Raw genomic sequence first — 25,659 nt, forward strand, 5'->3', positions numbered from 1 at the left:
AGGCAATGTGAAGAAGTATAAATTGCAAAACATACTGCTCGGATTATATGACGTCAGCAGTCAATAATACACCATCCATACATCATTATTATTTCGATACATCAGCATTCAGAACCCTGGTCCAATCCCTCGTACTAAGTCAACTTGACTACTGTAACGTCGCCTACTTAGCTATTTCCCCAAAAAATATGCGACGTGTACAACTAATGCAAAATGCAGCGGTCAGATTAATCTTCAGACTAAAGAAATTCGATCATGTATCACCCTACTACCGTCAGTTACATTGGCTACCGATGGAAGCACGCATAAAGTTTAAATTCGCCTGCTTCTGCTTTAAAGCGCTAAACGGACTTGCCCCTAAATACATAACTGACCTTTTCTCCTTCTCGGCCAACAGACACAAGAGAAGCTCTCATTCCTACTTCGTTTCCCCCCCAGTTAGAGGTTGTAAACTGGAAAAAAAAAATACCATGAACACCTTCTTTCACATCAAGCAGCATTGTGGGGTAAAGACCTAGATCAACTGCTTTCGCCCACTACTTATGAGGAATTCAGAAAACGTCTAAAAACTCAACTGTTCCTAAAGTATCTAGACAACTGACCCACTCATCTTCTTTCTCCTCCATAGTGATTCCTCTGTCCTATTAATCTCTTTCTCCTCAACAACGCATTTCCGGTCCTATTAACTTTCCACTTTCCCCCTCTTAAATTCAATCAATTTGTACCTCGCTTAATCTATTGTAAACTGCATAGAACTTAACGGTATTGCGGTATATAAACTGTTATTATTATTATAAGAATAGCCTTACTGGGTCAGACCAATGATCCATCAGCTCACGGTGGCCAATCCAGGTCACTAGTACCTGGCCAAATCTCAAAGAGTAGCAACATCCCAGCATCTCAAAGAATAACAAGATTCCGGAACCCCAATGAGAGCAACATTCCAGAGCTGAGATTGTGATGTCATAATGCCTCAGTCCACAGAGCCTCAGAGCCAACCTCAGCAGTGATGTTACAATGGCTTCATTGTCCTATACTTGGCACAGATAAGAACATAAGAATTCAACTGTTCCTAAAGTATCTAGACAACTGACCCACTCATCTTCTTTCTCCTCCATAGTGATTCCTCTGTCCTATTAATCTCTTTCTCCTCAACAACGCATTTCCGGGCCTATTAACTCTCCTCTTCCCCCCTCTTAAATTCAATCAATTTGTACCTCGCTTAATCTATAGTAAACCGCATAGAACTTAATGGTATTGCGGTATATAAACTGTTATTATTATAAAGAAACCAGCTAATGGTATATAAGAGCCACACATGAATACACATTCTAAAATGGGAAAGGTCAAAGGCTTTTCCTGAATGGGCTTCTGCCACAGCTCAGTTGTGCAAAAGTAGGGTTACAGACGTCCGAATATACCCAGACATGTCCTCTTTTTAGAGGATATTTCCAGGCGTCCAAACAGCTTTTCAAAACCCGGCACTTCGTCAATGTGCGGCGGTGGCCAAAAAAGTAAATAGGATGCTAGGAATTATTTAAAAAGGAATGGTTAACAAGACTAAGAATGTTATAATGCCTCTGTATCGCTCCATGGTGCAGTATTCTGGAGTATTGCGTTCAATTCTGGTCTCCTTATCTCAAGAAAGATATAGTGGCGCTAGAAAAGGTCAAAGAAGAGCGACCAAGATGGTAAAGTGGATGGAACTCCTCTCGTATGAGGAAAGACTAAAACGGTTAAGGCTCTTCAGCTTGGAAAAGAGACGGGAGAGGGGAGATATGATTGAAGTCTACAAAATCGTGAGTGGAGTAGAGCAGGTACAAGTGGATCGATTTTTCACTCCGTCAAAAATTGCAAAGACTTGGAATTACTTAGAAAAAATTTTTTTGCAATGAATTTCAGCACTTGTGGATAATTTATTTAAGGGACTGGTAGGAAGATCCGAACATAATGATTATAATACTCAATTCAGGATGTGGATTTAGAATGATATACAGATCATAGGAGGTCCTATGATCTGATCATCTAGTATGTTATGATATGCTCACCTCCAATCTCAAGTGGTATCTTTTGATGGAAACACCATACAATTGAAATAAAAAGGGCCCTTGATAGTTTTGTAAGAGTTTGTTTAAAATGTAGTAGCTGGTTTCAGCACTCACAAGGAACTTCTTAAAGTTGCCTTACAAAAGTTCAACTTTGACATCTTGTTACCCATTTTTCTACACACAAAAAAAACATAGGGTCAAGCACTTGGGCTACAAAAATCTAGGAGAATGGTATAGTGTAGGAGGCAAAGTACTTCTGTGTACGAAACTTGGAGACTTGGGGATGAAGGATGATTGTGTCTGATGATCTCAGGGTGGCAAAACGTAGAAAAAGCGATGGTCAAAACCAGAAAAATTCTTGGGTATATAAGGAGAGGAATGGCCAGTAGGAAAATGGAGATGATAATGTCCTTGTATAGGTCTCTGGTGAGGCCACATTTGGCATACTGTGTGCAAATCTGGAGATTGCACCTTTAAAAAAAGATGGGGTTGGTTCAGAGGCCCACTTCAAAATTGTTTACTGGTCTTTGTCATAAAGCGTATGAGGACAGACTTAGTGACCTTAAATATGTTTACTCTGGAAGAAAGATGAGAGAAAGGAGATATGATAGAGATATTCAAATATCTCCAGGGTGTTAATGTACATTTTTTTCAAATGAAGGAAAACCCTGGAAGGAGATGGCATAGGATGAAGTTAAGAGGTGATAGGCTGAAGAGTAAACTAAGGAAATACTTTACAGAAAGGGTGGTAGACACATGGAATAGTCTCTTGGTAGAGATAAAGATTGTGTCTGAATTCTTGAAAGTGTGGGACAGGCACATAGGATCTCTTAGGGCAGAAAGGAGGGTGGGAGGAGAGGAACAGATGCTGGACCTAGAATTGGAGGTGGGGGGATGATAGAGATAGGAAGAGAATGAGGTGGGAAGGGAGACAAAGCTATTTTTAGAGTAGCTCTCAAGCAACTAGAAGCTACAGTTATCCGACATCTACCAATCTCCATGGGTGCCGGATAACAGAGTTTACTGTATAAGGTAGGGTTACCAGATTTTACTTTAGTAAAATACAGACCCCTAGACCCACCCCTAAGCTCGCCTAGTTCCACCCATCCCCCCATGTGCGGATGCTCTTCTGCCCGACGCAATTTCGAGGAAGCTTTTCAAAACCTGGACCAAGTTCCGGGTTTTGAAAAGCTGTCCAGAACCCCGTACATGTTCTTGAAAAGGAGGACATATCCGGGGAAATCCAGAGATCTGGTAACCCTAGTATAAGGGAAATGCTGATAAAACGGAGACTGACAGGCGCTATGTGCTGCGTTCCTCAGTGCCTATGTCTTAGGTTCTTTTTAGAGAATTGTGTCCCTTAGAACACCTTTTAGTGCAGAAATGTTGCCTAGTGTCCAGCAGAAACACACAAAACTGCAGACTGTGTACAAGATGCAGGCAAAAATTTTAATTGTACCAAAATCAAAATGCAAATAAGTAAAATAAAACCCTTTTACCAATCAAGGGACCCGACACGGTCCGTGTTTCGGACAAACCTTCGTCAGGGGTCCATGGTGAAAAAGGTTGGGACATACCATCAAAAATGAAGATAAGTAACAAAGTGCCTGTATATTGTGTTCGCCGAGGATTGCTGCAAAAAGTAAATCGTCTCAAGGAAGCAGTAAAAAGAGGCACTTTGTTACTTATCTTCATTTTTGATGGTATGTCCCAACCTTTTTCACCATGGACCCCTGACGAAGGTTTGTCCGAAACACGGACCGTGTCGGGTCCCTTGATTGGTAAAAGGGTTTTATTTTACTTATTTGCATTTTGATTTTGGTACAATTTCAATTTTTGCCTGCATCTTGTACCCAGTCTGCAGTTTTGTTGGTTTCTCCTGCTTGGTTTTTTCTGCAGACGAAGTTGGACTTTCTCCTTTGTTTTGTTGCCTAGCGTCCAGCGCCATATATCGAATTCCACTGCTAGTGTGTACTTGCACACTTTAGGAACTAGCGTCAACGCCAACTGTTAGTTTAGGAATCGACTTTTCTTCGTAGAATAAGCTCCAAATCGGTGCATTCTTCGCACCCAAAACAGACGGTCCTTTGTAGAATTTCTCTCCGCACGCTTGAAAGATCCTATTTGTTCCAGGCACTTCTTTAGTGCTACAGTTATGGTAGCTATAATTGATAGCGAGGCTGTCACACTCTCCGAGGATTCAAGCAAGGCAGATTACAAATAGTAGAATTAGCAACCAAAGGAATTAGGGCCAGAATGGAAGAAATGTCATAGAATAACAAGGCAGGATTCTAAGGAAAATACTGTTATTAACGAACACTCAATTATCCATCACACACAACTATTATTTATGCTTAATAATGCCCTTTCCTTAAAGAACAGCTGAATTTGATTAGTATTTAACTGTTAATGTTAAGTAAAGCTACAGAAAAAGGCCGACGTGAATAATGAAATACTCAAGTCATTTATTACTTCTATAATATAGGTTTTAAACGCGCTCAGCTCTCCAGATGGCTGGAAGGATTAGCACAGGGCGAATTGCTTATAAATATGAAAACAGTAGTTTCATCAAAACACGGTTCAGCTCACCAGGTACTCTTGCATTTATATTTAAACATTCACGTTGCACAAAACAGGGATTCAAAGGAAACAAAGCCGCCACAGCAGATCCGGGAGTTTGAATTGGAGCTCCTGCTGAGTAATTCTGATATACCAGAAAGATAGATTTATAGCACAATGCACGGCCAAAAGAAAATCTCTCATGTGAGAATGCATAGTTAATGCACTTACAAGGCCCGTACAGTACTGCGCTCGGCACTGACATAATGGCATGGTAATAATCCATTCGCCTGTCAGAGTCCAAATTTTGACGCTGAAAGAGATAAAACATCAGACACCGTGACCTATGCAGGGAAAAGGGGACTAAATACATCCTTTGTGGAAAATGTTTAATGCGATGGAGCATTACATTCCTCTTAACCAAACCGCTCAAGGCAGATTGTCTTTATTTAGTCGACAGAGTCAACCATTTCCCATCAAATTCCGGCAATCTCAAAAGCAGCTTTCAAACAGCCAAGTTTTCAAAATATCTCTCCAAGACTACGGTAAAATATTCCCTCAGTTCCAGGGCCGGATTAATGAATAGGCCTAGTAGGCACGTGCCTAGGGCCCGAAATAGTCAGGGGGGCCCGCTGAAGGACAACTTACCAATATGCCAATTTTTTTTTTCAAATGACAATGGGGCCCCCCACCCAGCAACACTGACTGACCGACCGGGCCCTCCCTCCCGGCATCGACGGATGGCAACGCGGCCAACACAGCTCCAAGAAGATCCCGCGATGAATGCATCTGCTGGTCCATCCCCCTTCCACGTCGCGCACTTTTTCCAGCAGATGCAGTCATCGCAAGATCTTCATGGAGCTGAGCCGGCTGCATTGCCGTTGATGCCAGAAGAAGGCCGCATTGCCATCCGTCGATGCTGGGGGGGGGGGGGCAGGGCCCGGCCGGTCAATGTTGTTGTTGTCGTTGTCGGGTGGGGGTGGCAAATTTTTTTTAAAAAGTACAAGTGGAAATAAAGAAGTAAATAAGAAACAGATAAATGGGGCGGAGCATGGGCAGGGCAGGGCCTAGAGGCCCTCGAAGAATTAATCCTGCCCTGCTCAGTTCGATGGCCACAAAATTAGCATAAACGTAAGCACAGAAAAAAAGAAAGAATGTTTGAGAACCATAGAATTCTCCATGAAAAGCAGCTTGAAGTGAATGGGGAGTTTGCATGGAAGGGAGTTTATCCCCAATACCTAGGGTTACCAGATTTTATGATCATAAAATCCGGACTCATGGCCACGCCCCCAGTCCTGCCCAGTTCTAGCCAGCCCCGCGCTGTTCTGCCCAAGCCATGCCCCGTTGCGCCCCAGCCCTGCCCCCCCCAACCTCTTCTTGTGCTGGGGACTATGTCGGGAAGGTTCCTGCGCAGATGCGATGACATCACACTTATGCGCACATGCATGTGACATCACCGCATTGCATCTGCCCAAGCGCATCTGCACTCCTGACACCGTCCCAAGCTGGAAGCTTTTCAAAACCCAGGCAAAGTGTCGGGTTTCGAAAAGCTGTCCGGACGCCAGTGCAGTCCTCTCGCTGGTCACCTTAAGTAAGAAGGGAGGGAGCGCGATAAGGACTGGGCCAGCTGTGCACCCCCCTTAAGGCTGCACCCGGGGCAGACCTCCCCCACACCCCCCCCCCCCCTTGGTATGCCACTGCTATACACAAGTACTTTGGGACTTTGTATGATCTATTTAATCAAGGATTTTGTTGGAGAATTGTCATTTTATTTCAATAAACATGACTGTAGGTTAGAATTAGACATCTCATTTGCCTCTTCTGTTGTTCCAACAACAGTTTGCCATCATGTGTGCATCCCATATTCCTTGGTATTTGGCTTCCATTGTTTTTATGTCTTGGTGAAATCTTTCACCTTGCTCTTCGCTTAACTCACCAAGGTTCTCTGGAAAGCGATCTAAGTGACTATGCAGATAATGGACTTTAATACTCATGTTACAGCCAAGCCTGTTAAAACGAAACAGCATATCCTCTACTAATTATGCGTCATCGTCCGCCTTCCTGTTGCCAAGAAAGTTTTTCACAACAAGATCAAATGAAGACCAGGCACATGATTCGATTTCATTCACTGATACTGTGAACTGTGGGTCATTTATAAGTTGTCTGATCTGTGGACCATCAAAAATTCCTGCCTTCAGTTTTTCCATGGTAAGTCCAGGTAACATAGGTACTATGGGGCTCTTAATAATAAAATCTAACAAGCGGTCTAAGTCAGTACTTGGATGATCAAAAAGACAGATCGTCCAAGTACCAATAATCAAAATCAGTTTTAGACGTATCTAAAACCAGATTAGGCCTTTTCACTGCCTCTTTATGCCCAAAGTGAAAAGGGGCAGTTTTGGAGGAGTGGATAGGGCGGGAGGTGGGCCGACCTAGACTTAGTCATCTGCCGGACCGTGCGCCCACCCTCCACCCACTAAGATTCCGGTTGGCCCATGTGCCTAAGGCCCTGCCCAAAGGAGGAGTCTAAGGCACCTGGGCCAACCGGAATTGGCCTTCATAAAAGGAGCCCTTAGGCTCTCTTTTACGAAGACACGCTAAGCATCACCTTACCTATGTTTAAACCCACCTGAAAAATCTCTCCTTCTGTTCTTGTGTGTGTGCTCATGTGATTGTTTTTGCTAATGTTCTCAGCCCCCTTTTTACAAAACCAGAATAGCATTTTTTAGCACAGGATGGCATGCTGAATGCTCTGCACTGCTCCCGATGCTCAGAACTCTATGAGCATCGGGAGTGGCGCAGAGTATTTAGCATGCTGGCCTGCGCTAAAAAACACTATTGTGGTTTTATAAAAGGGGGGGGTGGCAATTAGTTGTTTCTGGATGAACAGTTTGTAATGCTTAAGGGCTCCTAAGTGTCAATACCTTACAAATTCAAAATCCTGAGTGGGGCTAGTCTTTTTACTTCAACATATTTGCCAAATGGCCGATCTAATCTAATCTAATGCTTGACTTTATATACCGAGTCATCATTCAAGGGAAGCTCGACTCGGTTTACAATAGTTAAGTTATTGAATAAAAAACCAGAAAAGAAAAAGACTAAGGGCTCCTTTTACAAAAGTGCATTAGGGCCTTAACGCGCGGAATGCTAAAATGCCAAAATCCACTAGCCACTACCGCCTCCTCTTGAGCAGGCGATAGTTTTTTTAACTTGTGTGCGCTATAGCGCGTGCTAATCCGGTGCGTGCGCTAAAAATGCTAGCGCATCTTTGTTAAAGGAGCCCTAAGTTTGGTAAAATTAATTTTCAAAGTGTTTAGCAAATAAAGTGGTTTTTAAGGATTTGCGAAAAGGTTGAAGTGAGCCAGAACTCCTTAAAAGAAGTTGAAGGTCATTCCACAGTTGAGAGAGCTTAAAAATCAGAGAGTGACTTAACTCACTTAATCCCTTTTTTGGAAGGAAGAGATCATGTGAATTGTTGATCACCTCTTGCAAAAGAAAATCTATAAATACTGGTCACTGTACATGAAGAAGGACACGGTACTACTCGAAAGGGTCCAGAGAAGAGCAACTAAGATGGTTAAGGGGCTGGAGGAGCTGCCGTACAGCGAAAGATTAGAGAAACTGGGCCTCTTCTCCTTCGAACAGAGGAGATTGAGAGGAGACATGATAGAAACATTCAAGGTACTGAAGGGGATAGACTTAGTAGATAAGGACAGGTGGTTTACCTTCTCCAAGGTAGGGAGAACGAGAGGACACTCTCTAAAGATGAAAGGGGATAGATTCCGTACAAACGTAAGGAAGTTCTTCTTCACCCAGAGAGCGATGGAAAACTGGAACGCTCTTCTGGAGGCTGTTATAGGGGAAAACACCCTCCAGGGATTCAAGGCAAAGTTAGACAAGTTCCTGCTGAACAAAAACGTGCGCAGGTAGGGCTAGTCTCAGTTAGGGTGCTGGTCTTTAACATGAGCGGACTGGTGGGCACGATGGACGACTGGTCTGACTCAGCAATGGCAATTCTTATGTTCTTATGTGGCATATGGCATTTGTTGTAAACAACAAAAAGTGATGATGGTTACATACAACACTCATTGTTAAGGACCGAATGTGATACGTATGGGACATACCTGGAGTCTAAGAGTTGTTTTTTGTAACAATGACTGTTTAAGAAACCATCTGCCATGCAAAAAGGGATCTTAATACGGAATAACAACTTTCTTTTTTTTTAAAAGGGGAACTAGAGTTCAGAAAGATAACTTGCACCTGGCGAGCCAGATTTAGTCAAGACAGGATATGGATGATTCAATCGAGAGAAGGGGGGGGAAAGACAGGATGTGCATAAATGGTTAGTGACCTTGTCTGTGATATGTTCATGTTTGAGCACATAGACAAACCGGATCCTGACCATAATACTTTGAGTAAAAAAGTGCCTATATGCTCATGTTTGAGCACAATACATAAACCGGATCCTGACCATAACTTGTCTGTGATATGCTCATGTTTGAGCACAATACATGAACCGGATCCTGACCATAATTTGAGCATAAAAAGACAGGCAGAACTCAGTGGAATCGGGACTTCTCGGGACTTCTCCACTGCTGATGAGCCGTGTGATGCTGATATGAAATGAATGCGCTGCCTCTGATAGTCGCTGGTCCTCCGATATCAGGGTGATGATGCAATATATGGTAACAAATTATTGATTCCTTACTGCATGATTTCATTATTATAAAATTGTATGAATAAACCTATATTATGCTTTCAGTCATCTGTGTATGCTATTAATTTTCCCAGTCAGGGAGCTGGTGAGGGGAAGGGAAAGTGGGATATAGCATTACCCTTAGAAAAATAGCAATACATCTTAACAGTCCAGGATCGAGGAAGGAGAGGAGTCAAAAAATACCATGTAAAATTTTAACAACAACACAGGCCCACTTAAATTGAACTCTAAAACAAACTGGGAGCCAATGAAGATTCTGAAGCAACGGCGTCACGTGATCAAAATTTACGCTTCCCAAAACTCAATTTTGCGGCAGCATTTTGAATTATTGCAATCTGGGCACGCTCCAGTCTCCACCTTCCCCTCATCTAACTTTTTTTACTTATTGATAGCTTTTCAAATTACACATCAAGCCTAAACGTGTACAGAAAGCCGTTTAAAACATGAAAGATAATAAGTAAATGCATCCGAAAGAAAATATTTTGCTTAAAATCAATTGAAGTCCTCAATAAGATCCGAAATGTAAGTTGAGCGGAGAAAAAGAAAAGAATAACGTATCTAGAAAACTAATGCACGTTTAACTGAGATGCAGGCACCAATTATTACACTCAATAGCCCTGATATTTTTTCCTTATCCAGTCGCGATAACGAGAGGAATGCTGTCCATTGGAATGGCTCCAAGAAAACGTATTTTTGAGAACTGTAATGCATTACCGTATTTTCACCCATATACCGTGCACCCGTGTAAAACTCACACACGGGTAAAGCGCGCGGGGAACACAAATTTATGTTAAAAAAAATTTAATATAGCGCGCACACGAGTATACCGCGCATGCTAAAACCTCTTCCCGCCTACTCCGAACCGGCATCCTCCCCCCCCCCCCCGCTCGCTTACCCGTGTTTTACAACTTTTTTTTTTCAATCCGATCCGGCATCCCCCCTGCGAACCGGCATCTTCCCCCCCCCCCCCCGCTTGCGTCACCTCCCCCTTGCCCCGCGATCCTACATCCCCCCCAGCACCGCAAAACATCTCTTACCCGATTGGGCACCGGCACCGGCACCAGCACCAATGCACAGGATGTGCCAGTGCCAGTGCCCGAAGATCCTCCCTCGTTGGTTTGGGCTGGGCGGTGCGGGAGAGATCCTCCTTCTTCCTGCGCCGGGCTGGACTAGGCTTTGAGCATGCGCAAATGCTCAAAGCCTAGTCCAGCCCGGCGCAGGAAGAAGGAGGATCTCTCCCGCACCGCACCGCCCAGCCCAGCCCAGCCCAAACCAACGAGGGAGGATCTTCGGGCACTGGCACATCCTGTGCATTGGTGCTGGTGCCGGTGCCCAATCGGGTAAGAGATGTTTTGCGGTGCTGGGGGAGATGTAGGAGCGGGGGGGAGGATGCCGGTTCGCAGGGGGGATGCCGATCGGATTGAAAAAAAAAAGTTGTAAAACGCGCTCACACGTATAACGCGCACGGTTATGCACAGTTTGTAAAATCGTATATAACGTGTGCATTATATGCGTGAAAATACGGTATACATTGGCAAGGTTGACCGAAGATAAAAAGTCGCCCCAAAAGCTATAACGCCAGGTTTTACTAAAAGAAATTCTCGCCTGCGCCTTTGTGTGTATCTTGCCAAATCAGGAAACATTTGTAGCTTAAGTCCTAGAAATTCTTTTTGCTTATTTTTGAAAAATAGTCTCAGCAACCAGTTTTTATCCGGTGTAAGGGCTACAGTCACTACCAATGTTCCAGGAGTATCAGCTTCCTTATCGGATTGTTCCAATAATGCTGAAATATTTATTGGTTCTTGATTTTTTTTTTTTTCCTGTTGCCGACTGAGTTTTACTCGGGCTTCCAATACTTCTAACAAATAACATTTTAACATTTCCCGAGGGGTTATTTATTTTAAAAAAAATGTCTTACTCGCTTAAAACTAAGCAGCTTACAAAATCCATTGGCTGCTAGTTGAGGCGCCTGTGTGAAGTATAAGTTTGCTTGCTTTGGCTTCAAGGCATCATCTAGCCCCCCTACCCCGGGGAGCGGTTCTTGGGTCTCTAAGTCATATGGCTTTCAGTGTCCCTCCCCCTCCCCCCCTTTGATTTAAAAAGCTGACGAGTTTGTTTTGACCGTTGGTGGGGATTGTTTTGACCGTTGGTGAGGTTTCTACGCTCCTGTGGGGGCTCCTGCTTTGCAAATTTTCTTCCCTTCGTAGCTGTGAACAGCTATTTATTGGCAGTTTTATAGGTTGCTTAGATTATGTTGATTGAGTAAAAAAAAATTTTTTTGGCGTAGTATATGCTCTGACTAGGTTTTTTTTTTTTTTTGGGGGGGGGTGTTTGTGTTTTAGTTCCCCTCCTGATGAAGCTTAGCGAAACCCAGGTCAAGGGGTTACGCTGCAGGGAAAGCTTCACATTTTCGCATAATTCACTCGCATTAGGGTTTGTCCATGTGGTAGCAGAAGTCAAGACCGCCCTGATACTTCCGGCGGTGCGGGACCAATAAAGTGCAGTGATGATCCCATAGCTATCAAATGCTCGCACCCAATGAGCGCATTGGTGGTAGGTCGGAGCACTTTACGCACTCTAAAAATTGAGTAAAACATTTTTGGATTTATTTAATTATTAGTTTTCTATGATTTATTGCTATTTTGAGATAACAAATACATAACCAGACAGATAGTTACAACATTCTCCAAAAATGTCACTACTTGTTCAGTGGAAGGCTTTCAAAGTCTCGAGTGTCTTCTTAAATTGTTGCATATCTGAAAGTAATCCCTTCAGATTGTTTCACAGATGTTCTTGTAAGTTCGCAATGGACACACAGGAACTCATTTGTAGATAGATGCATCGTCCCCTCTGACCCTAAAGGTCAATCAAAGTTCTTCAACCTTTTGACACCTATGGACCGGTGGAAATAAAATAATTATTTTGTGGACCGGCACTGGTCCGCGGACCGGCAGTTGAAGAACACTGGGCTAAGTCATGGGCCAGACCCTGCCCATCTCCACTCAATCTCTGCCCCAGACTCCGCCCCCATAATAGTACTAATTGTAACACCATTTTTTCAATCCATTTTTCATATATACACACATACAATATAATCGTATTAACAACACATAATGGTTAACCACAAAATTAAAATACACAAAGCACACTGAATGTTTTTCAACATTCAGATAACCCCATGCAAATGCAGGACCAAAACCTAAAAGTACTAATATTTACGAACAAACCCTAAGATGCAAGACTGCAAGCAGTACAACCCCCAGAGAAAAACAAACAAATGCATTTCTTCCTGAACAGACAGTAGATGTAAAATCACTAAATAAAAAAAATAAAGCATTTCTCCTACTGTTGTTGTCTCTCTCCCTCCATGTGCCTTGCCTTCTGGCCTGCCCCCCGGTGTTAGCTTCAGGCCGGTCCATGGTGCAATCAACGCAGGGTCTTCGGGCCAGCTCCCTGAGTGCTGCATTGCACAAAGCTGTGGGAAGCGGCTCCTCACATGCGTCCCGAGTCTCATCTGGAAGCCTTCCCTCTGATGTTGCGACGTCAGAGAGAAGGTTTCTGGGTCAGGCGCAGGCCGTGGGGTAGGAGCCGCTTCCCACTGCTTTGTGCACTGCAGCACTCAGGGAGCCGGCTCGAAGACGCTGCATTGATCGTACCGAGGACCGGCGGCTACAGAACAATCTCTTGGGCCCGATGGAGGTGCCGGCCCTGTGGACCGGCAGAAAATTTCTGCAAACTGGCACCGGTCCACGGACCGGCGGTTGAAGAACACTGGTCTAGATGGTTGGTACAGTTTCAACACCTGTGTCAGGATACCAAGAGATTCTATAGTGAATTAATTTGAAAACTAATACAGTACAAGGGTTTTGAAAACTATGTGATATTTCATAGGCCACCAGTGAAATTTTATTCAGCAACGGCATGATATGCAGGAGATTCTGTACTTCTTAAATCAAGTTTTATTTTGATTTGATGAATCGTTTATTCAAATTTGCTGGTCGCCATACCTCAAGAAGGACATGGCAATACTCGAGAGGGTCCAGAGGAGGGCAACGAGGATGATAAAGGGTATGGAGAACCTTTCATATGCCGAATGGTTGGACAGGCTGGGGCTCTTTACCCTGGAGAAGCGGAGACTGAGAGGGGACATGATAGAAACTTATAAAATCATGAAGGGCATAGAGAAGGTGGAGAGGGACAGATTCTTTAGACTAGCAGGGACAACTAAAACAAGAGGTCATTCAGAAAAACTGAGAGGAGACAGATTCATAACGAATGCAAGGAGGTTCTTCTTCACTCAGAGGGTGGTGGACACCTGGAACGCGCTTCCCGGAGAGGTGATAGGACAGAGTACAATTCTGGGGTTCAAAAAGGGACTGGATGATTTCCTGGAAGCAAAGGGAATAACAGGGTACAGATAGAGGTTTACCTTACAGGACATTGAACGAATAGGGTATGGATATTTTAGGTTAGGTAGGGAACACTTTCAGGTCATGGACCTGGGGGGCCGCCGCGGGAGCGGACTGCCGGGCACGATGGACCCCTGGTCTGACCCGGCAGAGGCAACGCTTATGTTCTTATGTTCTTATGAGTTACAATAAAAAAGGTAAACATACATTTAGACATACTATTTAAAATTTAAAAATGATGGGTTGACCGACAGATTTACAAACTAATCGATACACAAGGGATGGAGGAATAAAGTTGCAATTCAGTGTTTTAAAGTAGAAAAAAGAATCATAGATGGAAAAAAACATTAGGGAGGGGGTAGTATAAAACTGGAAGGTAACTACTTTTTTTTCACACCAGTCTGTAATCACACCTAGATACCCTTTGCAAAACTGGGCTTGGTATGTGGCAGAAACAGTTCGCATCCTCCTAACACTAGGGCCTAGATTCACTAAACTCACCTAAACGATCCGATCCGTGGCCGAGTTTTCCTGGGTGACCGAGTCACCCATCTTCTTTGCCTGTAGATGGTCTGTGCATGGGCTTGCTATCTGTGGCATAAACGTTATGCAAAAAAATAATTCTCCATCTGGGACAGTGCTTCTCTCTTATATGCGGGTACATAGGTAGAGGTTACATTCGGGTGCATAGATAGAGGTTACGTTTTACCCTTCTGAGTAAATAAGCTGCTGTTCCTGGACCCGTGAGCCCATGGCTTTACTCTGCGGGTTTAAAGCGGGGCTGCACTACGGCGTGTTCTGTTCCAGTCTGCAACAGAACAGAACACGCCGTAGCGCAGCCCCGCTCTAAACCCGCGGGTTAAAACCACGGGCTCGCACTGCAGGGAAGGGCGGCAGAGAGAAGGAGAGTCAGCAGAGAGCAGGAGGTGTGTTTAAAAATGTTTTCGCCCAGGTTATGTTGTTGGTTTTATTTTTTTTTTTAATGCTGGGATTTCAGGGCGGCAGAGAGCAGGACAGTCGGCAAGGACGTGAGCGACTGGGCATCAGCAGTCGCTTCTTTTTAGATCGGCAAGCCCAATCGGGTGCTCCTTCTTCATTTTAGTGAATCGCTGCCTTCCTACTTTGCATGCGCAGATCGGATCGGGAGGAATTTTAGTAAATCAGGTCGGGGTCGCAAACTGGTCAGGCCTTAAGCATACACTATTAATTTAACATACTGACTATGACATCAGTCTGGAATTACTAAAAAAAAAATAGCGGTAATAAGGAAATATTACATTCATTATCTTGTATGAGTGTGAAAGTTAATGCATGTCACTTGGGGTACATTTATAAATGGCATGCAGTTAATTCGAGCTAATGCTAATACTGAATACTAAGACTGTCGATGCACTAAGAAATGCAGACGAAGGGGACCAATGAGCTTCGCTTCAAAGCAGCACAAAAAGAGGGTTTTGGCAAGAGTTCAACCAAGGAGAGAAAGAGTTAAAAAAAAAAAAAAAAGAAGATAGAATGGAATCCATGTTTACTTCTTGCAGCAGCCCTGAGCAATTGATGCTTCTTCTTTTTTTTGCCATTAAATATTTTCACATGTTGGTTTTCTATTTGCCTTGAATGACTGAAATACACTAAGCATATCTCTCTCAGGACCCAAAGCGACGGAGTAATAGGTTCTCGCTAATAGCTTGAAACCGTGGGGCAATCTAGTTTTAAAATACAGCACAAATCTTTATCTAAAAGCACTAACACCTCGCTTCTCGCTTAGCAGAGTATGTTTTCACATTTCCTCTTGCTATGCACGGGGATTGAAAAAAAAATTGGGGGGGGGGAGACTACCAGGGAAATGATGCATTCTGGGCAAAGAGCCAAAGAAAAAAAAAAGTCTGCTCTCTCTCCAGTTTGCTGTCAGTTCTTACACTTAAAGAAAACACAAAAACAGAAGAAACTGGCGGTCGTGTAAGTGCCAACATTCTGATTAAAGCAAACACGAAGCATTCACAACTCCTGACCAAAAAAAAAATAAGAACATAAGCAATGCCTCCGCTGGGTCAGACCTGAGGTCCATTGTGCCCAGCAGTCCGCTCACACGGCGGCCCAATAGGTCCAGGACCTGTGCTGTAATCCTCTATCTGTACCCCTCTATACCCTTTTCCAGCAGGAAATTGTCCAATCCTTTCTTGAACCCCAGTACCGTACTCTGCCCTATTACGCTCTCTGGAAGCGCATTCCAGGTGTCCACCACATGTTGGGTAAAGAAGAACTTCCTAGCATGCGTTTTGAATCTGTCCCCTTTCGGCAACATTCTAGAGCTCAGACTGTGATGTCATAATGCCTTATTCCACCAGTGCCTGAGCTCCGTCCTCATCTGCACAAGCCTCAAACACTTTAAAATCATAAGCAGCAGCATTCTAGAGCTCAGACTGTGATGTCATAATGCCTCATTCCACCAATGCCTGAGCTCCGTCCTCATCTGCACAAGCCTCAAACACTTTAAAATCATAAGCAGCAGCATTCTAGAGCTCAGACTGTGATGTCATAATGCCTCATTCCACCAATGCCTGAGCTCCGTCCTCATCTGCACAAGCCTCAAACGCTTTAAAGTCATAAGTAGCAACATTCTAGAGCCCAGACTGTGATGTCATAATGCCTCATTCCACCAATGCCTAAGCTCCGTCCTCATCTGCACAAGCCTCAAACACTTTAAAATCATAAGCAGCAGCATTCTAGAGCTCAGACTGTGATGTCATAATGCCTCATTCCACCAATGCCTGAGCTCCGTCCTCATCTGCACAAGCCTCAAACACTTTAAAATGATAACATAAGAACATAAGCAATGCCTCCACTGGGTCAGACCTGAGGTCCATCGTGCCCAGCAGTCCACTCACGCGGTGGCCCAACAGGTCCAGGACCTGTGCAGTAATCCTCTATCTATCCCCCTCTATACCCCTTTCCAGCAGGAACTTGTCCAATCCTTTCTTGAACCCCAGTACCATGCTCTGCCCTATTACGCTCTCTGGAAGCGCATTGGCTAAGGCTCTTAACATTTGCATCTCCTCTTCCTATAGGCTAAGGCTCTTTGCACCTGCATTGTGATGTCATAGAGTATTATGGTTATAGAAACCTAGAAACATGATGGCAGATAAAGGCCAAATGGTCCATCCACAGCATCCACTATCTCCTCCTCTCCCATAAGAACATAAGCAATGCCTCCACTGGGTCAGACCTGAGGTCCATCGTGCCCAGCAGTCCACTCACGCGGTGGCCCAACAGGTCCAGGACCTGTGCAGTAATCCTCTATCTATCCCTCTCTATCCCCCTTTCCAGCAGGAACTTGTCCAATCCTTTCTTGAACCCCAGTACCGTGCTCTGCCCTATTACGCTCTCTGGAAGCGCATTCCAGGTGTCCACCACACGTTGGGTAAAGAAGAACTTCCTAGCATTCATTTTGAAAAAATAAATAAATTGAATTATGAAGGGTATGCAAATGAGGCCCTTAGCTGGCATGATTAAGGCTATGTATGAATTTGCATTTGGTGTTTATATTACTAAAGCCAATGTAACGGGACAGGACGATAGTGGGGAAAGGGGGGGGGGTTGGAGAAGAGCACGACACATATTTGACCACAATGTTCTAACGAAAGAGAAATGAAAAAGTATGCAAATATGCCCTTATCCAAGGTCAGACACCGGAAGGCTTTAACACTGCGAAGTCGGGATTTCTCCTCATTTCTGTGATGCTAAAAACAAAGCGGACGAGCTTAGCATTTCATCATAGTCAAATTGTCGCTTGTTTTGTGAAGCGTTATTAACATCTTTGGAGATGGCATGGATAGTCATTCAATTTTCCCTCCCAGGGAAGCTCAGAACGGTTCAGGCACTCGAGCATTTTTCCCTGTCTGTCCCGGCAGGCTCACAATCTATCTAATGTACCTGAGGCAATTGGGGGATTAAGTGACTTGCCCAGGGTCACAAGGAGCACCGTGGATTTGAACCCACAACCGCAGGGTTTTAAGGCTGTAGCTTTAACCGCTGCGCCACTCTAGAAATCAAAATGTAGTAAGAGTGAGCCAAGTAAAGGACAATCAAACCATTGTGACATCATTGATGAGGCTGGTGCTTAGGCATTGGTGGAATGAGGCATTATGATGTCACAATACCAGCTCTGGTTATCAGAGGCTGAAACTTTTCACACTATTTATTCAATTTTCTATACCGTTCTCCCAGGGGAGCTCAGAACGGTTTACATGGATTTATTCAGGTACTCAAGCATTTTTCCCTGTCTGTCCCGGTGGGCTCACAATCTCTGTAATGTACTTAGGGCAATGGGGGGGGGGGGGGGGGGGAGGTGGGGATTAAGTGAGTTGCCCAGGGTCACAAGGAGCAGTGTGGGTTTCAACCCTGAACTTCAGAGTGCTGAGGCTGTAGCTTTAACCACTGCACCACTCTAGAAATCAGAAATGTAGTAAAAGTGAGCCAAGTATAGGACAATGAAGCCATTGTGACATCACTGATGAGGTTGGCTCTTAGTCATTGGTGGAATGAGGCATTGTGATGTCACAAGACCAGCTCTGGTGATCAGAGGCTGAAACTTTTCACACTATTTATTCAATTTTCTATACCGTTCTCCCAGGGGAGCTCAGAACGGTTTACAGTAGGCTCAGGAAGACTGCGACATGTAACACAGAAACATCCACCTTCACTAATATTACCTCTACAGAATTCCTTCGCTCCACTAGTGCACTGCGATACTCAGGAAAACAGAAGGGAGGTGGGACTGGAACCAATGAAGGAAACTCAAGAGAACAAGAGCACCCTAAGTACAAATAAAAAAGCCAAAAACAGAAAACTATTACTGTTGGGGGATTCCATCATCAGAGGCATTAACCTTGGAACACAGGGCGAGGAGTCCAAAATAGTGAAATGTCTTCCAGGATCCTCAGCTACAAGGAGTTCCAGGCAAATACTGACTATAATTAAGGAAGAAACTAAGGATTTTAACACTGATGTTGTTATCCATCTGGGAACAAATGACCTGGCCAACAACTCCACACTTGCAGCACAGAAAGCTTTTCGGGAGCTTGGTGAGGGCGTGAAACCTTTTGTAAAGACTTTAGCTTTTTCTGAAATATTGCCTGCATATGGAAAAGGAGAGCAAAGAATGAAAAACACACAGGACTTTAATAGATGGCTCAGAGCCTGGTGTCATCAAGAAGGCTTCAGGTACATAGGAGGATGGGGAAATACATGGAAGGACAAGAAGCTATATTGCACTGATGGGCTACATATTACTACAGCAGGAAAAAGAAACCTTGCAGAGAAATTTAGACAATATTTTTCTAGGCATTTAAACTAGAAGGTGGGGGTGGTGTATGTACGAAGGACAATTATAGAGACCACCCCCGGCAAAAGAAAAGATGTGATAGTAGTAAAGGCTGCAACATAAGCAATATCAGCAACTCATTTCTTAGTATTGCAACGGAAAGTGAAACGACACAAAAATCCATACGAAAAAGGAGATTATCGCTGAAAAATAGCTGGAAAGCGATGACCACAAATGCTCGCAGTCTAAGCAACAAAGTTCATGATCTGCAAGCCCTGATATTAGAGGCAGATCTAGATATTGTTGCTATCACAGAGACATGGTTCAGTGAATCACATGGATGGGATGCAAACATACCGGGATATAATCTTTTTAGGAAGGACAGAGATGGTCATAAAGGTGGAGGAGTAGCTCTCTATGTAAAGATCAATATCCAAGCGACCGAAATGCAAGGGACCTGGGGAGAGGAAGAAGCGATATGGATTGCTCTGAAAAGAGAAGATGGAACTTCTATCTACGTGGGTGTAGTCTACAGACCTCCGACTCAATCGCAGCAAATTGATAAGGATCTGATTGTGGACATCCAAAAGTTTGGAAGGAAAGAGGAGGTTCTGCTGTTGGGAGATTTCAACCTGCCGGATGCGGACTGGAATGTTCCATCTGCGGAATCGGAAAGAAGTAGGGAGATTGTGGATGCCTTTCAAGAGGCTCTGCTCAGACAAATGGTGACGGAACCCACAAGGGAAAAAGCGATATTGGATCTGGTCCTCACAAATGGAGAGAGTATCTCTAATGTTCGAGTGGGTGCTCACCTGGGTAGTAGCGATCATCAAACGGTTTGGTTTGATATAACGGCTAAAGTGGAGAGCGGCCGCACGATACTTAAAGTCCTAGATTTCAAACGTACGGACTTTAATGCAATGGGAAAGTACCTGAAGAAAGAGCTGTTAGGATGGGAGGACATAAGAGAAGTGGAAAGACAGTGGTCTAAGCTGAAAGGAGCGATAAAAATGGCTACGGACCTTTATGTGAAGAAAATCAATAAAAACAAGAGAAAAAGGAAGCCGATATGGTTCTCCAACCTAGTGGCTGAGAAAATAAAGGCGAAAGAGTTGGCGTTCATGAAATATAAAAAAACCCAAGAAGAGGAGAGCAGAAAGGACTACAGGGTGAAATCGAAAGAAGCCAAGAGAGAAATACGTTTGGCGAAGGCACAGGCGGAAGAACAAATGGCTAAAAATGTAAAAAAGGGAGATAAAAATTTTTTCAGATATATTAGTGAAAGGAGGAAGATAAAAAATGGAATTGCTAGGCTAAAAGATGCTGGGAACAAATATGTGGAGAGTGATGAGGAGAAAGCAAATGTGCTAAACAAATACTTCTGTTCTGTGTTCACAGAAGAAAATCCTGGAGAAGGACCGAGATTGTCCGGCAAAGTTACACGAGAAAATGGAGTAGATTCTGCGCCGTTCAGGGAGGAGGGTGTTTATGAGCAACTTGAAAAACTGAAGGTGGACAAAGCGATGGGACCAGACGGGATCCATCCCAGGATACTAAGGGAATTCAGAGAGGTTCTGGCGAGTCCTATTAAAGACTTGTTCAACAAATCTCTGGAGACGGGAGTAATTCCTGGGGATTGGAGGAGAGCGGATGTGGTCCCTATTCATAAAAGTGGTCACAAGGATGAAGCAGGAAACTACAGGCCAGTGAGCCTCACTTCAGTTGTTGGAAAAATAATGGAAGTGTTGCTGAAAGAAAGGATAGTATATTTTCTTGAATCTAATGGGTTACAGGATCCGAGGCAACATGGCTTTACAAAAGGTAAATCGTGCCAAACGAACCTGATTGAATTTTTTGATTGGGTGACCAGAGAGCTGGATCGAGGACATATGCTAGATGTAATTTACTTGGATTTCAGCAAAGCCTTTGATACAGTTCCTCATAGGAGGCCGTTGAACAAACTTGAAGGGCTGAAGTTAGGACCCAAAGTGGTGAACTGGGTCAGAAACTGGCTGTCGGACAGACGCCAGAGGGTGGTGGTTAATGGAAGTCGCTCGAAGGAAGGAAAGGTGACTAGTGGAGTCCCTCAGGGTTCGGTGCTGGGGCCAATCCTGTTCAATATGTATGTAAGTGACATTGCTGAAGGGTTAGAAGGAAAAGTGTGCCTTTTTGCAGATGATACCAAGATTTGTAACAGAGTAGACACCGTAGAGGGAGTGGAAAATATGAAAAAGGATCTGCAAAAGTTAGAGGAATGGTCTAATGCCTGGCAACTAAAATTCAATGCAAAGAAATGCAGAGTAATGCATTTGGGGATTAATAATAGGAAGGAACCGTATATGCTGGGAGGAGAGAAGCTGATATGCACGGACGGGGAGAGGGACCTTGGGGTGATAGTGTCCGAAGATCTAAAGGCGAAAAAACAGTGTGACAAGGCAGTGGCTGCTGCCAGAAGGATTCTGGGCTGTATAAAGAGAGGCGTAGTCAGTAGAAGGAAGAAGGTGTTGATGCCCCTGTACAGGTCATTGGTGAGGCCCCACTTGGAGTATTGTGTTCAGTTTTGGAGACCGTATCTGGCGAAAGACGTAAGAAGACTTGAGGCGGTCCAGAGGAGGGCGACGAAAATGATAGGAGGCTTGCGCCAGAAGACGTATGAGGAGAGACTGGAAGCCCTGAATATGTATACCCTAGAGGAAAGGAGAGACAGGGGAGATATGATTCAGACGTTCAAATACTTAAAGGGTATTAACGTAGAACAAAATCTTTTCCAGAGAAATGAAAATGGTAAAACCAGAGGACATAATTTGAGGTTGAGGGGTGGTAGTTTCAGGGGCAATGTTAGGAAATTCTACTTTACGGAGAGGGTGGTGGATGCCTGGAATGCGCTCCCGAGAGAGGTGGTGGAGAGTAAAACTGTGACTGAGATCAAAGAAGCGTGGGATGAACACAGAAGATTTAGAATCAGAAAATAATATTAAAGATTGAACTAGGCCAGTTACTGGGCAGACTTGTACGGTCTGTGTCTGTGTATGGCCGTTTGGAGGAGGAGGATGGGCAGGGGAGGGCTTCAATGGCTGGGAGGGTGTAGATGGGCTGGAGTAAGTCTTAACAGAGATTTCGGCAGTTGGAACCCAAGCACAGTACCGGGAAAAGCTTTGGATTCTCGCCCAGAAATAGCTAAGAAGAAAAAAAAAAAAAAAATTTAAATTGAATCAGGTTGGGCAGACTGGATGGACCATTCGGGTCTTTATCTGCCGTCATCTACTATGTTACTATGTTACATGGATTTATTCAGGGACTCAAGCATTTTTCCCTGTCTGTCCCGGTGGGCTCACAATCTATGTAATGTACTTAGGGCAATGGGGGGGGGGGGGGGAGGTGGGGATTAAGTGAGTTGCCCAGGGTCACAAGGAGCAGTGTGGGCTTCAACCCTGAACTTCAGAGTGCTGAGGCTGTAGCTTTAACCACTGCACCACTCTAGAAATCAGAAATGTAGTAAAAGTGAGCCAAGTATAGGACAATGAAGCCATTGTGACATCACTGGTGAGGTTGGCTCTTAGTCATTGGTGGAATGAGGCATTGTGATGTCACAAGACCAGCTCTGGTGATCAGAGGCTGAAACTTTTCACACTATTTATTCAATTTTCTATACCGTTCTCCCAGGGGAGCTCAGAACGGCTTACATGAATTTATTCAGGTACTCAAGCATTTTTCCCTGGTGTGCTCACAATCTATCTAATGTACCTGGGGCAATGGGGGGGGGGGGAGTGGGGAGGATTAGGTGACTTGAACAAGGTTACAAGGAGCAGCGTGGGTTTGAACCCACAACCTCATGGTGCTGAGGCTGTAGCTCTAACCACTGTGCCTCATATTCACTCCTCCTGTGAAGTACAAGTACATTGTTGCTCAATTTAAGTTTGAATAAAAACCTCCATATTTACTTGGTATAGTAAGGAAGAATTTCACAGATACTTTTGGAGGGGCTCGCATAGAATCTGTATATATCTTGGGGATACCATGAGCTAGGGCTGGAGTAAGCCCCATGAATATACAGCCAGGCACTGTTGAAAGAATAAAGGAAAACTCTTTATTAACTCAAAACCCTCAGGCATGTTACTTCACAGGATCAGGAACAATGACAAAAAAAGAAACATAAGAATTGCCAAACTGGGACAGACCGAAGCCCAGTATCTTGTTTCCAACCGTGGCCAACCCAGGTCCCAAGTACCTGGCTAGATCCCAAGTAGTAAAAGAGATTTTATGCTTCTTATCCTAGGAATAAGCAGTGGATTTCCCCCCAATCCATCTCAATAATAATAATAAAAACTTTATTTTTTCTATACCACCACAATCTTACGACTTCTAGACGGTTTAATGGCCTAAGGACTTCCCTTTTAGCAAATGAACCTAACTTTTTTAAACCCAGCTAAGCTAACTGATTTCACCACTAATTCCAGAGTTTAATTGCACATTGTGTGAAGAAATATTTTCTCTGGTTTGTTTTAAATCTACTACTTAGTAGCTTCATTGCATGTCCCGCAGTCCAAATATTTTTGGAAAGAGTGAACAAGTGATTCACATCTAGTCTTTCCACCCCACTCATTATTTTATAGACCTCTATCATATCACCCCTGAGTCACCTCTTCTTCGAGCTAACGAAGCCTAGCCGCTTTAGCCTTTCCTCATAGGGAAGGCATCCCATCCCTTTTATCTTAGAAAAGGTACAGAGGAGAAGCTCTCTTTATGCAGAGGGAAAAATCTAGAGGTAGGCCTCTAACTGTGAAGTCCCAAGCACAGTCTGTAAAGTCTTTCTCAGTCTCTGGGTAAGGCCTGGCCCAAGCCAGATCTCAAACAGGGCTTCCAAGTGTTCAATAGGAAAAAAGGTTGGCTTACCTCAGTCAAAAAAAGTAGATCAATACATGTAGTGAAAGCATGCTGGTGATCACTCCTTCCTTCCCTTGGGCCTCATTAACTCAATTCTGGCCTTGCCTTTTATACTTCCTGGCAGCTACTTTCCTAGCTCCACCTCTCCTGTGTTACTCCGCCCTTGGGAGGGGCTATGGAAGGGACTGTACAGCAGGGAGAATGGTAGCGTCCTATAGACTCCCTCACAATCTGCAATAAATCAGTGGCATTTCTTGTAAGGGTTCTTATCTGGCTTCCTTTGACACATCTTGTTTCTTAGAGATCCTTTTACTAAGGCGCGCTAATCGATTTAGCACGCACTAACGATTAGTGTGTGTGTTAAATGCCAACGCGTCTAGTGCGCCTTAGTAAAAGAGGGAGTTAATTTTGTTAAAATATGAACATTGCAAAACATAAGAACATAAGCAGTGCCTCTGCTGGGTCAGACCAGAGGTCCATTGTGCCCAGCAGTCCGCTCACGCGGCAGCCCATCAGGTCCAGGACCTGTATAGTAATCCTCTATCTATACCCCTCTATCCCCTTTTCCTTCAGGAAATTATCTAATCCCTTCTTGAACCCCAATACCGTACTCTGTCCTATCACACCCTCCGGAAGCACATTCCAGGTGTCCACCACCCTTTGGGTGAAGAAGAACTTCCTAGCATTGGTTCTGAATCTGTCCCCTCTTAACTTTTCCGAATGCTTTCTCGTTCTTGTAGTTTTCAAAAGTTTAAAGAATCTGTCCCTCTCCACTTTCTCTATGCTCTTCATGATCATAGAAACATAGAAACAAAGAAATAGACGGCAGATAAGGGCCACGGCCCATCTAGTCTGCCCACCCCAATGACCCTCTCCTACCTTTCTCTGTGAATAGATCCCACGTGTCTATCCCATTTGGCCTTAAAATCAGGCACGCTGCTGGCCTCAATAACCTGAAGTGGAAGACTATTCCAGCGATCAACCACCCTTTCAGTGAAAAAGAATTTCCTGGTGTCCCCGTGCAGTTTCCCGCCCCTGATTTTCCACGGATGCCCCCTTGTTGCCGCGGGACCCTTGAAAAAGAAGATATCTTCTTCCACCTCGATGCGGCCCGTGAGATACTTGAATGTCTCGATCATGTCACCCCTCTCTCTGCATTCCTTGAGTGAGTACAGCTGCAACTTATCCAGCCGTTCATCGTACGGGAGATCCTTGAGTCCCGAGACCATCCGGGTGGCCATTCTCTGGACCGACTCCAGTCTCAGCACATCCTTACGGTAATGCGGCCTCCAGAATTGCACACAGTATTCCAGGTGGGGCCTCACCATGGATCTATACAATGGCATAATGACTTCAGGCTTACGGCTGACGAAACTCCTGCGTATGCAACCTATGATTTTCCTTGCCTTGGATGAAGCTTGCTCCACTTGATTGGCAGTCTTCATGTTCTCACTGACGATCACCCCTAAGTCTCGTTCTGCTTCAGTTCTTCTTAGGATCTCGCCATTAAGGGTGTAAGTCTTACATGAATTTTGGCTGCCCAGGTGCATGACTTTGCATTTTTTGGCATTGAAGCTGAGTTGCCAGGACCTAGACCAGCGCTCCAGTAGGAGTAGGTCGTGCATCATGTTGTCGGACATTGAATTTATGTCCGTTGTGCTTTTGCCCACTACATTGCTTAGTTTGGCGTCATCGGCGAATAATGTTGTTTTACCTCGCAGC

Source organism: Geotrypetes seraphini, chromosome 1 (assembly GCF_902459505.1).
Source record: "Geotrypetes seraphini chromosome 1, aGeoSer1.1, whole genome shotgun sequence".
Classification (NCBI taxonomy): Eukaryota; Metazoa; Chordata; class Amphibia; order Gymnophiona; family Dermophiidae; genus Geotrypetes; species Geotrypetes seraphini.